Raw genomic sequence first — 14844 nt, forward strand, 5'->3', positions numbered from 1 at the left:
TCTCTTCCTGGTTTTGTTGCTTTCAGCTTCTTACTTCCATGGCCTTTTCCTCTCTCTGTATTCATTCCTTTTATAAAGGATGCCAGTAATAAGATTAAGACCCATCCTGAATGAAGCGTCACAAGTGATGTAGCCTTATCAAGAGGTCCTATTTACAGTGGGTTCACACCACAGGAATAGATTAGATTTAAGAACATGTTTTTGTGGGGTGCATACAGCTTCAAACCACCACAGCAATCTATAGAGGAGAACATGGAATAATACTTTAAAAGGGTCTTTGATACCTTACAAATACTATATCAAAACAATTATAGAATTTTCTTTTCATAAATACTTTATTTGTAGTATATAATCAAATTGTCAACATTTTGCATTTAACCCTTCTCTATGAGAACCTAACCTGCTTACACTGAATGAGCCATGTCTGAAGGTAAATATAATGTGTGTTATAAGGGACGAACAGTTCTCATGTGCAAAGAAATCTCTGCCCTTTGAGGGCATGAAACTGAATCCTTTTTCCCAGTGGTGAAACTGTGATGACATTTAACAGAGGACCTGCTTTTGAGAGAGGGTTGGTTAGACTGGGAGTAGAAAATGTTTGCCCTGAAGCCAAAATTCCGTGTAGCCATTAAATGGACTAATCAAGTAACTGTGCACTCCTAAGTGTGTTATTTTTGTGGTAACTAATATTTTCATTATTGTCCCATTTTCCTTTTGAACATACAGTGACTTGGATTAAGTTAAAGAGAAATGCTTGTGAATGTTGTGAATGAAGTTGCTTTGAATATAAAACATGTTGGATGCCAGATTTATTTACCATCCAAATAGATCTCTGCTCTCTTTCTTCCAAAGAAAGGAATGATTGGAGTAAATCTATCAAGATTAAATGTTATAAGAATACACACTTGTAAATTTAATTGCCATAATATTTTATTACTGTCTATTAATTTTATTAATATTAATTTTTATTAGTTTTATTACTGCTTATTTTTATTACAGCTTATTTATTACTTCTTATTACTGGGTATAAAGGAAAACATTTTTTTATGATTTAATCTGGTCAACCTACTAATGTTTCTCTTAGTTCTAAATTTTGGAGTTAATTCTTAGTGTTTTAAAAATATATGACCATATAATCCTCAAATACCAATATTTTATTTCTTCCTTTTGTTATATCTGTAAGTTTCATTTATGTTACATGTCTTCTTTTACATTTTCTGAAACTTCCAGTTCAATGATAAAGTATAGTGATAGTACATTGAGAATATGGTTGTTTTGCTAACAAGTAGATTTCCAAAATGAAATTTTCTTTGACCTTAGTAAGTGCCCTATCTCTGTAAAGGGTCATACATGACATTAGGAAAAAACCACATAGTTAAAGACATATTTTAGAGCTGTAATAGTCAAAGAAGTATGATCCACCGACAGTGCCATTCTATGAATTCAGCACCCATCCATAAAACACTTAAAGACAGAAATTGAGTTTGAGTGCTTAGAAATTTTACAGCAATTTGAAGTCTTATGCATCTAATAATAAAACTCGTGGTCTTGTGCTTTTTGTCTTTTGTTTTTCATTTTATTTTTTCTAGTAATTCATTTTTAAACTATTTTACAAGATTGTCATTTTGCAATAATGGGAAAAAATAAACTGACCTAAATGGTTTGAGAAGCTTTGTTATATGAGTGAAAGGAATACTGGAACAGTTGTTAAGCTATGAATTCTGTTTCTTTAAGCTTCCAGATCAGGTGTAGCTGTTTGGACTGTAACTGCTGGGAGTGGGGCGGATGCTGGACGAGGGTAGATATAGCAGGAATGCAGTTGCAGGAGGAGGGGGGAGGAGGGGATGCAGAGACACTCATTAGACTGCCACCTGGGCTGGGGCAGGTTTAGTTTTGCAAGGGCCCTCCTGGAAGTTGCCAGTGGGGGAAGTTTCTTGGAATATTTGCTAGGGGTCGGTCACATCATGGGGGAACCAGCCTCTGCAGGTTTTCCAGGTGGGAGTGGAGGAGCGGGCGGGCACCAGCTGTGCTCCCAGCAGCCCCACGATGCGGCCCACCGTGCAGTCGTGCTCGTGCAGCTGCCCGGGCTGGCCCAGCCTCATCAGGAGGCGGCAAATCACAATTTCATGGTGGCCGCTGTCCCGCCTCCTTGGACACTGTCGGCAGCCTGGATGGGGTGTCGAGGCTGGACCAGCCCAGGTGGCCATCCAGGCTGGGTGAGAAGGTAGACAGCAGATGCAGCAGGGCTTTGGGGGTCACACAATTGTCATCATCCCCGTGGCAGAACCACTAGCGCCCGAATCGATGACCTGGTCCTGTTCCACCGACCTGTCACAGCAGAGCGCCTGGCAGGTGCGCGGCGGGGCAGGTGGTGCTGGCATGGCTGCTTCCTCGCGGCTGGGGCCCAGGGTCTTCCCCGTCAGTGAGGATGAAAGGCTGGGGAGGAAGGGCCCTGCGCGGCACCGAGGGGGTGTCCCGGGCGCTCCCCAGGGGTCCGGGGCCTGGAGAGGGCCACTGGTCTGTCCCCAGCCCGGCTTCAGAGCTCGGGCCTCAGGAGGGAGACGGCCCCGCTGTGGCCCCGTGCGGTGAGGTGCGGGGAGATGAGGGACGGGCCCCCGGCAGGGTGCAGGGAAACCTCCGCAGCCCTGGCGCTCGCCATCACCATCCCTAGGGCTTGGCCTGCTCGCCAAGTTTCTGGCCGAGTCTCTGGGTTCTCGGCCCCGGGTCGGGGTGAGGCCCTGGCAGTGTGCCGCCCCACCAGGAGATCAGATGGGGCGCCCGGGGTGGGGGTGGGGGGGCGCGGGGTCCCGGGGGCTCCAGCATGGGGCTTGCGGTTCTGGCCCGGGGAGGGGCCGCCACTCCGGCAGGCGCACCGCAGCGGCGGGGGGCGGGGGATGGCGAGGCGGGTTTCCGGGGTCCCGGGTCGCCAGCTGCGAGGCCGACCTGCCGTCGAGACCGGGAGATCCAGGTGCGCAGCAGCACCCCGCCGCGGCCCGTGGTTCTTCTGGGTGTTCTGGATCGTCGCACCTCTGGAGCCGGTGGGGCGGCGGGGGCGGCGGGGACGGAGCAGGGGAGCCGGACTGGGGCCACTGTGGCAGCAGCAGCAGCACGGTCAGGGCCTCGGTCAGCGCGAGGCAGGCGGTTCATAGGGCCAGAGCCCTGTTTTTTGTTTTTTTGTTTTACTTATTGTAAGCAAAGATTTCAGTGATCAGAGCTGGAGTAAAAGCACCTTCGGTACTCGGTACTGCTTTCAAAAATAAATATAGTTTTAAAGAAGTCCTATGACTGAAACTTTTCTTGTTGGTTTCTTTTTTGGGTTTGTTGGTTTGTTTTTGCATTTGTGGTCTAGAGGCTTCCTCAATCCTGGCTTTATTTCAGGGTCAAATCATTTACACTCAGTATCTTTGAGGTGATAAGCAATGTAGAAACTCTTTGCCAAGTGGGATATTCCTTTAGATAAGTGACTAGTCACAGGAAACAGTGGAGCAGATTCTGAAGGACCCACCCTGTAGGCTGAGCACGTGGTCTCTGTCCCCGCACACCTTTCCCTGCCCAGGTATGATTTCTAAGGCTGGCATTCGAAAGACTCTGGAGCCTCTGTTCCCTGGCCAAATTGCGTGCTTGATTTTTCAAGCAGCCTGCCTCACTTTACTTGACCGAGCCTTTCTGGAAGAAAATGGCATCCACTTGGAGAGAAATGTCAGCAGAATGGACAATTAAATGTCAGCGAAACAGACAATTAATGTGAGTATTCAGCATATCTTGGGATCAGAAGGTTAGAGTTCTTCCAGCATTGTCAGAATTCTATCTCTAATACTGCCTGCTGTGGAAACAAAGGAGCTTCGCAAAAGGGACAATAATAGGCTGAATTCAGAAATAAACACATGCAAATACCTATAATGATCATTCCCCTTTTAATTACAATGCCCCAAGCAAGAGATAGAAATAGAGTCATGGCAAGATTTCAGATCCTCAAGAAGTTCACCACCTAATAAATGGAGTATGACAGACGTGTAGATGGGTCTAAAGGAGATAGAGCACTAAGATATGTGCCCCAAAGTTCCATCTCAGAAAAATTTTCATATTGTCCCAAAGGTTTCAAAATTTAAGCTGATTCTGGATTTTAATAGGTGATGTTGGCAGAAGGAAAAATGGTGGAAGGTGAGGAGTCTGGGGGGAGTAAGCAAAATAATAAAGTGTAAGAAACAGCTTGTCAATTGGTCAAAAATCAATTAAATGGTTTTTACCAAATTAGAAGATGTATGAAGCTAATTATTGAGTCTCTGGCAACTCATGATGGATGGATACTGACAGGACAGAGGTCGTGGTTATTAGAATCCCTGTGGTGACTAACTTTTGAGCTCTCCTGCTCTTGTCTCAACCCTTTTCAACTTCAGACTGGCCTTCCTTTTTTTATTCCTTTGCCCCTCAGTTCTTCTGCTCTACTCACCTTCACTTCCATCTCTACTTTTAGTCTCTTCCTCTCTGATGCTCAGTCCCTCTCTCCACCCCTGTGTCTCCAGCAAGCAAAGGAAGCTGCAGCAGGGAGAGGAGGATCAGCTCACGGTTCCCAGTTGAATCTTTAGCCACTGCTCCCTGAAGAGGGTGGAGAACACTGAGCGGAGGAAAATGGGGCACTGAAGGCACCGAGTGGGGGGTGGGGAGTAGTAAAGAAGTGTTTCAGCAACAGTCTTAAGAGAAAAAAATGGCACTCTCGAATGAGGACAATTCAAGTAGGCCTTTAAAAAAGGGGAAGAATGTAAGATGAGGGAGAGGTTTCAGGTACCTGGAGAGAGCTGTGTGGAGAGCCAGTTGCTACCACATAGGAATAAATATCCCAACATCTCACTTCTTTTGTTTGCTTTGTTGGTAGTACTTCCCGCTGGATTCTCTCTCCTGAAATGGAATGACTGACCCCAGTTGATGATGTCCACACAGGTCAGCCTCAGGTTAGAGATCAGCTGGAGAAGGGGAGACTTGATCTGGGAGAGGCAGGTGGGAGAAGGTGAAGGTGGGGAAGCAAGGACAGAGTGAGAGGAGAGATGAAGGGGCTAGAAAAAAAAAACAGAAAGGGTAGCTAACACAGGGGTTTTAACAGGGATTCTATTCTTTTCAACCTTCCTAGAACCTGCCAAATCATGAAATAGAAATTTCCCTAAGCGTCATAAGCAGAAGAAAAGAATAAGTCTTCATGGAATTGATATACTTGGTGAATCTGGCAAATTGGAAGTTTGGTAAGTTGGTCATTGACAAATTGATCTTGTGGCAGATGGAATAGGCTTTTAATGAACTGATTTTCCTCAAATTGGACTGCTTATAATTAGAGAAGTTGAGGGGTCAGTAAGTTTGGCTGGATATTTAGTGTCTGAAAGGAAGTGTCAGTGCATTATAAGGAGAGGTTGGGGCCCATGTCAGACAGGAGGCCACCATGTACTGAGTATCTAACCCACCCATAGCCTCCCCACCTTGATCACAAAGGTGACCAAAAATGAGTATAGAGCCTCAACAGAATGATTTTATTAATAACGGTAATAGTTAATATGTATTGAGTGTGTCCCATGTGCCAGGCTAATGCTAAGTGCTTTACATAGATTTCTTTTTCATTTGACCCTCATCATAAACTGTGCCAGCCATTGTCAGCTGGGCTACTCCCACCCTCATCCCAGGTTCATGCTCCATCCTGCTCTGTGCCTAGAGCATTGACTTCTACAGATTTCATCACTTGTCCTGACTTCTGGTTGGGTTTGCCAGGTGAGAAGCAGTGCTAGGAGATGGGAGCATGAGAAAAGAGTTCAGCAACCTCACTATCATCCTGGAAGTGGACGAGCACCATCAGTTCTTGTGAGATGGCTGTTTCCCAACCTCCAAATGCTCAACCCAGTTCTGGCAACAACATATCCTTTAAATCCAGAATGGGAATGGGAAAAGGCTTTTTCTCTTTCTGGTCCCTAGGTCTCATCAGCATTCTTTGTTGATTCCCTTAACCTTGCCATCCTTCTGAAAAGAGTCCCTTTATTAACATTTCTTGAGTATGTCATTTCATTCCAGTCAAGGCCATGACAGATACATAAGCCAGTAGCAGTCCTTACTTTACACATGAGGAAATTGATAGTTAGAAATGTAAAAATTTTCTCCCAAGGCTATATAGCTAACAAAAGATAGTGCTAAAATTTGATGATAAGTAATTATATTGGGCTCAGGTACCTTTGATAATAACCATTCTCCGATATTTCTTCTCAACAGAGAGTAAAGTTATTCATCACTTTTTCTGCCTGGAACTCAACTATGATATTAAGCTGTACTGTCCAATATGGTGGAAGTCAGCCACATGTGGTTACTAAGTACTTGATACATAACTTGTGCCACATTTAGAAATGATAATATTTTTGATCTAACTTACATATAATAATATATATTTTTATTTTCCTTATTTTAAAAGATGATTACTAAAAAGTTTTAAATTGCCTATGTGCAATATTTTTACTGGACAATGTTGAAAAGCTGTTCACCACTTGGGTGGTTTGGTGAGCTCTTTCCAGTATGAATAGTTCCTCAGTCAGTCCTGTCTCAGAGAGTTTTGCATGGATATATATTGCAGAGAATAACAGCATTAGGTAGTAGAGACAAAAATAAAATGAAACAGAGAAAAATGCAGTAAGCTGAAGCTGTGAGAGTAGCAGTTGTGATAAAACAGGTGCACAAACAAGCAGCATCTGTGCAATAGGGTCGAGAGAATTTAGTTGGTGGAGTAGGATTACTAGAGGTAGATATGCATTGAGTTAATCACCGTAATGAAGAAGAAGATTTTTAATAGTTCAGCGGAGGGCTTCCAAGTTGCTGCCCAGTTGTAGAAAAAGATTATGTCATGCATAACATCGACTGCATTGTTTCCTGAAACATTTGTTGGTTTTCTATGAAGGCTGGTCTTTCAGGAAGGCAACGGAGTTTATTGTTTTGTTTTGTTTTTGTCTTCTTTTACTTCCATGTGTTCTAACCATAAAGCCCCATTGATTAAGCAGTCCTCTTTACCTGTCCTTCTTACGAGGAGAGCCTCAATAACATAGAGCTATATGATGAAGTGCGCTGGATGCAGTGACCAGTGATGAGGGGCCTTGGGTGCAGTGCCATTGCTGCACTTACTGGGAGAGGCAGTGGGAGAGCCAGGCAATAAATGTCTTTTTCCTCCATGCCAATGTTGATTTGAGAAGAGAGGAATGCATTTAATCTGCGATGCTTTCTTGTATGTATTTTTTCCCCTCTATTTTATCCCAATTTTTATTGCCTCTCTTCTTTTCATTTCCTTTTATGTCCCATCCTCTCAGTAACTGCCAGCATTTAGTGGTGACCCAATAATTTGCAGAAGAAAGCTCAATCTTCTTACTTGCAGAATCTTAGAAAATGCCTTTAGATTGTGCTTTGTACCAGTATCATAAGGAGGGGGAAACAGACTTTCAAATACAACTCAAAGATGTATACTTTCCAATTTATATTGGTGGATCTCTTCCAACATTAGTGATTTCTCTGCTCTCGAGCTTCATGATGTCTGAAGAGACAGATCAGTCTCTTAATTTTCAAAGTGCTTTTATCACATTTTATATGGAATCTGGACAGAAAATGTCCAGTCAGCATAAGATAATCTTTTTAACCAGGATCCTATTAATTTGAGTGCACCAATGATTTTGCTTTGAGTCAGAAGTGGTTGCCATCCCAACTTCAAAGGCAATAGAGGAGAAGAACCAAGGGAGCTTCCTATACCATATAGAGCAAACAAGGGGAAAAAATCAGCTATGCACTATCACCAATAGAGCCTATGAAATATTCTAACACAAAAGATAATATAGACCAGCACTAAGAATGTTAGATAATGAAAAAGGGAAATAAATACCAACAAAGGAATCCATAAGAATGAAAGCCCAATATCAGGCAGACTGAGATAAATTCTTCACCCCTAAGCCTCATTCCATAAGAGAATCGCCCTTTTGATGCCTGCTCACCTCTTTATTCTACCTGCCTATTAAAGCCTCATACAATGTGGTGATTATTGATGCTGCTCATTAACCATTTCTACCTTCTCACTTTCTAGTCACTGGATAGAGTTACATTTATTGGCCTGCCAAATTTGGGTGAGGCAAGTGACAGTTCTGTCTAATAAGTGATGAGCAAAAGTAATATGCATTCCCCAATCTTGGGGTTTGTTCATATGAAACTTAACCCCACAAAGGATAGGTCAAACCTACTTAAAATTAGGCCTAAGAGTCACCCCCAAGAGAACCTCTTCTGTTGCTCAGATGTGGCCTCTCTCTCCAGTCAATACAACAGGCAAACTCACCACCCTCCTCCTGTCTATGTGGGGCATGACTCCCAGGGTTGTGGACCTTCCTGGCAACATGGGACAGAAATCCTGGAATGAGACTCAGCATCGAGGGATTGAGAAAACCTTCTCGACCAAAAGGGGGAAGAGTGAAATGAGACAAAATAAAGTGTCGATTTCTGTGAGATTCCAAACAGAGTCGAGAGGTTATCCTGGAGGTTATTCTTATGCATTAAGTAGATATCACCTTGTTAGTCAAGATGTAATGGAGAGACTGGAGGGAACTGCCTGAAAATGTAGAGCTATATTCCAGTAGCCACGTTTCTTGAAGATGATTGTATAATGATATAGCTTTCACAATGTGACTGTGTGATTGTGAAAACTTTGTGTCTGATGCTCCTTTTATCTACCTTATCAACAGATGAGTAAAACGTATGGAATAAAAATAAATGGTAGGGGGAACAAATGTTAAAATAAATTTAGATTGAAATGCTAGTGATCAATGAAAGGGTGGGGTAAGGTGTATGATATGTATGAATTTTTTTCTGTTGTCTTTTTATTTCTTTTTCTGAACAGATGCAAATGTTCCAAGAAATGATCATACTGATGAATATGCAACTATGTGATGATGTTGTGAATTACTGATTATATATGTAGAATGGAATGATCAAAAGTTAAAAAAAGTAAATTGCATTATTTTCAGAAGGAGACTTTTTTTTAGACCTTTTTTATTGTATAGTATAACATATATACAACACAAAGAAATAAAAAAAAAGCAATAGCTTTCAAAGCACTCTTTAACAAGTGGTTACAGGATAGATCCCAGAGTTTGTCATGGGCTACCATACGATCCTCTCATATTTTGTCTTCTAGCTGCTCCAGAATATAGGAGGCCAGAGAGCTAAATACTTTTTTATCATCACAATCGATTTTTCCTTCTTTTTTTGTGAACAATAACATATATATAAAAAAGCTGTAAATTTCAAAGCACAGCACCACAATTAGTTGTAGAACATATTTCAGACTTTGACATGGGTTACAATTTCACAATTTTAAGTTTTTACTTCTAGCTGTTCTAAAATACTGGAGACTAAAAGAGATATCAATTTAATGATTCAGCATTCATATTCATTTGTTAAGTCCTATCTTCTATGTATAATTCCACCATGACCTTTGATCTTTTCCTACCTCTCTTTCAGGTTGTTTGGACTATGGCAATTCAAAATTTTTGATATTGGAAGGGTCTGTCACTAATATGGGATAGGGAAATGGAACAATTTGATGTTCTGAAGAGACTGGACTAGGATTCAGGACTTATCTGGACCAGGGACCCATCTGGAGGTTGCAGGTTTCTGGAAAGTTACTCTAGTGCCTGGAACCCTTGTAGAATCTTATATATCACCCTTGGTGTTCATTAGGATTGGCTAGAATGGCTAAAATAGAGACACTGTCTTCCTTACCCCTGTGTTCTGAATTACTTTAACCCCAACCTGTTTGGCTTTGTTCTTGTCTCTAAATATCAGGTCATATATAAAACAGTCTCTCAAAATCCAGAAGTAATAATCACCACTCCAGACTTAATGTGTCCGCTCTAAAAACTTACAATCTAGGCCCCTGTTTTCTTATAAGCATTTTCTAAGGGTGACCATACCATTATTGATTTTTTATTTCTGGCTTATTTTGTCTTACCAAATGCTCCGTATGTTCATTCACTTCGTTTCATGTCTCCCAACATTATTCCTTTTTGTAGCAGCACAACCTTTGTTCATAAGTATACACCATTGTTTGCCAAGCTACTTCTCCATCAATGCATCCTTCAGCTACCTGCATTCATCGGGCATCATGTAGAGGGCCCAAAGTCCACAGTCCATCACCATTCTCAATTTTAGATAATTTCATTGTTCCCAAGAGACAGAAAACCAATAAAAACACCCTCACCAAATAGGAAATCTGAACCCTCTCTTAACTCTTCTCCCTCACCCCATTATTTACCTCTGCAGTTGCTATGGTAGTGCTGATAGTTTCCTTTTGAACACAGCTCATAGTATGCAATAGCAGTTTTCCCCCTATATCCTGAACTTAAACACTCTTTATACAAGAATCATATCTTTGAAGTAATTCTTAAGAGAATTCATTCATATTTCTAGTGTAAGTCAGTGGGACACATAGGTCTATACAACCCCTTTCAATCTTGTTCACCTTCAATATGGCAATATTACTTATATACCCAGTAGAGAATCACCTTCACTCCTATCTATTCCCTTGCATTGGAGTTCAATCTCATTAGCTAATGGTTCACCCATCTCTACCTTCTATGTATCTCTAAGTCACCTATATTCTGTATTATAAGCCTCTGATTATGGCTTTATGCTGGTCATAAAAATGGAATCATACAGTATCTGTCCTTTTGCATCTGGCTTATTTCATTCAGCATTATGTCCTCAAGGCTCATTCATCCTGTCATGTGCTTCAGACGTCATTTTATCTTTCTGCTGCATAATATTCCATCGTATGTATATACCGTATTTTGTTGATCCACTCATCTGTTAATGGGCATTTGGTTTGTTTCCATCTTTTGGTGATTGTGAATAATGCTACTAAGAACATCAGTTTGTAAATGTCTGTTTGTGTCATTGCTTCCAGCTCTTCTGAGTATATACCAAGTAGCGCTATTGCTGGGTCATAGGGCAACTCGATATTTAGTTTCCTAGGGAACCACCGAATAGTCTTCCATAGTGGCTGCACCATTGTACATTCCCCCCAGTGGTGCATAAGTGTCCCAGTTTCTCCATGTCCTCTCCAACATTCATAGTTTCCTGTTTGTTTAGTAGCAGCCATTCTTATAGGTGTAAGGTGGTTTCTCATTATGGTCTTGATCTGCATTTCCCTTATAGCCAGTGAAAATGAGCATCTCTTCATGTGCTTTTGAGCCATCTGTATTTGCTCTTCAGAAAAATGCCTATTCATACCTTTTGCCCATTTTATAATTGGATTGCTTGTTCTTTTGTTCTTGAGTTGCATGCTTTCTTTATATACACAGGAAATCAAACCTTTGTCTGGTATGTGATTTCCAAATAGGATAGCGTATTAGTCTGGTATTTGGCTTACTTTTTATACCTTTAAGGACCTAAGTAGGAAGAAAATCTATTGTCAAGGAGACATTCTTTTCCTCCTTCATTGGCTAGTCTAGTGATAGGAGGGTTCTTCCCTAAAAGCTGAGTTTACACCTGGAGAGGCAGGGCTAGGTAGGAGAAGGATGATGCTATGACGAAGTTAATTCCAAAAATGTTTAGGACACCATCCCAAGCTTGCCCAGGAAGGAGTATGTATGTGCAGATAGATCTTAGGGCTTTAACATGAATTGATCAACCAGGAAGAAATTATTAAGCTCCTGCACTATTTGACCTCAGATAATGGGAATGCCCTTTAAACCACCATGGTCATCTGATGAAATATTTAAATAGATATATATTTTTTGCTGACAAATTTAGAAGGCATCTGTTACCACAGTTATTCCATTTATAGATGCCAGGGGAGAAATCTGTATATCCGTTATTGCCGAAACAGGTCTCTTTTAAAGTTCCCAGGGTTTCAATATTGTGTCCCAAATCAGGCACATAAATGAGTAATAATGACAAACTATAGATACAGCAGGTGAATGTTGGGGCATGCTACATGATTGATGACAGGATTCCTGGGATTGGTGTAAATGTCATCAATAAGGGCCTTTCAAATGGCCCAGAATTCAGAACAGAGGTATATTATTTCCTTTGGCAACATCATCTAAGAGCTCATCTTGCAGAGTTGAAGCAATTGCCAGAACTAAATAAGGAAAAACACATAATCACTTACTGTGATTTTCTAATATTGATGCATCCATCCATTGCATTCTTTCAATAAATATTTATTGAATACCTACTATGTGTGAGGCCCTGGAAACACCTTATGGACAACAGATAATAGACTTTGGCATCATTAAGTTTCCAGACTAAAAAAGAGGTGACAAGATGAAACAATTGAGGAATCAACAACAAATGAACAGTCTCATCTGTGATAAACATTACCAAAGACAACATATTAGAGGAGGAACTGACCCTCTCTGTAAAACAGAGTTGATATCAACACTTATCTGCCAGGATTAATGCAAATATTGAAAGAGAGAGTATATATTAACAGCTGACATAAAGGACTGCACATATTTTCCTTTCTCTCTGTTTCCTCTATTGAAATGCAACTAAATTCAATAAATTAACTGCCAGATGAATTTTTCTACTTACTGCTGAATTTTAAAGCATTATGAATGTCTCTATTAGGAAGACATTCTAATGGTCATAATTGATGTACTTACTTGCACTCTTCACTGTTCTTCATGCTGACAGTTATGTTCTTCCCTCTTGTTCTATCCCCCAAAGGCCATATATATGTGTGTATTAAATATATATAAATATATTATATTAAAATATATTACATTTTAATCCAGAAGGCTGCCCTTTGTCAAAGTTGTTTTTCCATTCCTCCTATAAAGCAAAATTTAGATCTTGCCAGAAAACACATGTAAGTTTGAATAAATCTTGAATGAATATTGTCACAAATAGATTTTGCAAATACAGTATCCAAGACAATAGAGAAACTTTATAATAAAACCCAATGTAAAAAGAGGAAATTGCAGCTGTGTGGGAAATATAAGAAATGAAATTGTGGGAGACAAATAGAAACTCAGTGTTAGATACAGAATTTTTATTTAGACCTCATCTAGTCGTCTTGAGATGAATGACTAATGAAACATGAACAAAGAGGAATTTTTATAACTTACTTTTCAAGAGTTCATAGATGTTTCTTTCGAAGTCTTCACAAATAAAAATCTTGCTTTTTTAAAGAGATGTCCTTTACATTTTGAATTTTAGAGTAGCATAGGACATACATCATATTAGTCCAACAGTCATGATATGAAGATGCAACTAAAACGTGAATTTGGGATCAGAGTGGGTATGTTAGCTCTTAAAGGAATTTAATTGTTGGCATATAGGAAAAGCTTGGGGGAAAGTAGAATGAGAAGGTTATGTCTTACTTATCCCACCAATTCATTACTCTCATTACTCACTACCTTTCATGCAGCAAAGATACCCTAGGATGCTAAGGAAAATGAGATGGAGGTAAATCCATAGGAAGGTGCCTTCCCAACAACCTCCCTCCCCAGACCAGCCCAAGTCCCTGGATGTAGCAAAACAGCAAGTTCATTTAAAGGACTGGAAAACAGACAAACTTGTACCTTGCGGTGGTAACAAGGCAGCAAGGCAGGGGAGGGCCCAGGATCTACCCTGAGGGCAGGTGATCAAGGGGTGTGTTATCTGTTGAGATTTTAAACAACAACAAAGCCAGCAAAGTATATGCTGTTTATTATGACCATGTGCGAGCGATTCTAAAACAATTCCAGGGATAAAATGCATATCCCTGATTAAAAACAAAATCTTCCTAGTCCAAGTTCTAAATAATTACTGCAGTTACTGTTGAGGTTTTTTTAACTTTTTTTATTGTGAAATATGCCGTATATACAAAAAAGCAATAAATTTCCAAGTACATTTTAACAAGTAGTTATAGATTTTAAAGTTTGGTATGGGTTATAGTTTCACAATTTTTTGTTTTTTATTTTAATTGCTCCAAGACACTGGAGACCAACAGAAATATCAATATAATGATTCAGAAGTCATACCATTTATTAAATCCTATCTTCTCTGTTATACTCCTCCTCTTTAAGTAACATATATACATAAAAGCAATAAATTTCAAAGTACATCGCAACAATTGGTTGTCGAAGAGATTTCAGAGTTTGGTATGGGTTACAATTCCATTTTAGGTTTTTATTTCTAGCTGCTCTCAAGTACTGGAGGCTAAAAGAAATATCAGTATAATGATTGCGCACTCATACTCATTTGTTAAACCTGACTTTCTCTGTATAACTTCGCCATCAACTTTGATCTTTCTCTCACCCTTGAGGGGTATTTGGACTATACCCATTCTAACTTCTTCATGTTGGAAGGAGCTGTTGATAAGATGGGATAAAGGGATGAAACTAGTTGATGTTCTGGAGAGGCTTATCTGGTCCAAGGATCTATCTGGAGGTTGTAGGTTTTGGAGAGTTACCCTAGTGCATGGGACCTTTGTAGAATCTTATATGATGCCCTAGGTATTCTTCATACTGTTGAGTTTTAATAATATATTTGAAAACGCCCAATTAGCACACGGTTTTTAGAAACGTATCCTTCAGTAAATATTGTACTCTGCCTGGAAGTTATTCAGGGAATTCCCAGTTATTCTAATGGCACCGATAATCCCCAGTCAGCTAGGGCCACATCCTAATCTCCAAAACCTGTGAATTTTAACTTATTTGGAAAGAAGGGGTCATTGCAGATGTAATAAATTAAGGCTCTTGAGATGAGATACTCGTAGATGTGATGGTTGAATTAGGTACCCCATCAAAAGACTTTTAATCTTAATCCAGGTTTCTGTGACTGTGAATATTTTTGTAAATAAGA

The 14844-nt window shown here is 40.3% G+C and overlaps 1 pseudogene; it reads right to left on the minus strand.

Annotated features, from left to right (window-relative positions):
- Positions 1–1962: 1962 nt before the first annotated feature.
- Positions 1963–12682, minus strand: LOC143675649 (beta-1,3-N-acetylglucosaminyltransferase radical fringe-like; annotated as a pseudogene).
- Between the last annotated feature and the right edge of the window lie 2162 nt (positions 12683–14844).

Source organism: Tamandua tetradactyla, chromosome 3 (genome assembly GCF_023851605.1).
Source record: "Tamandua tetradactyla isolate mTamTet1 chromosome 3, mTamTet1.pri, whole genome shotgun sequence".
Classification (NCBI taxonomy): domain Eukaryota; kingdom Metazoa; phylum Chordata; class Mammalia; order Pilosa; family Myrmecophagidae; genus Tamandua; species Tamandua tetradactyla.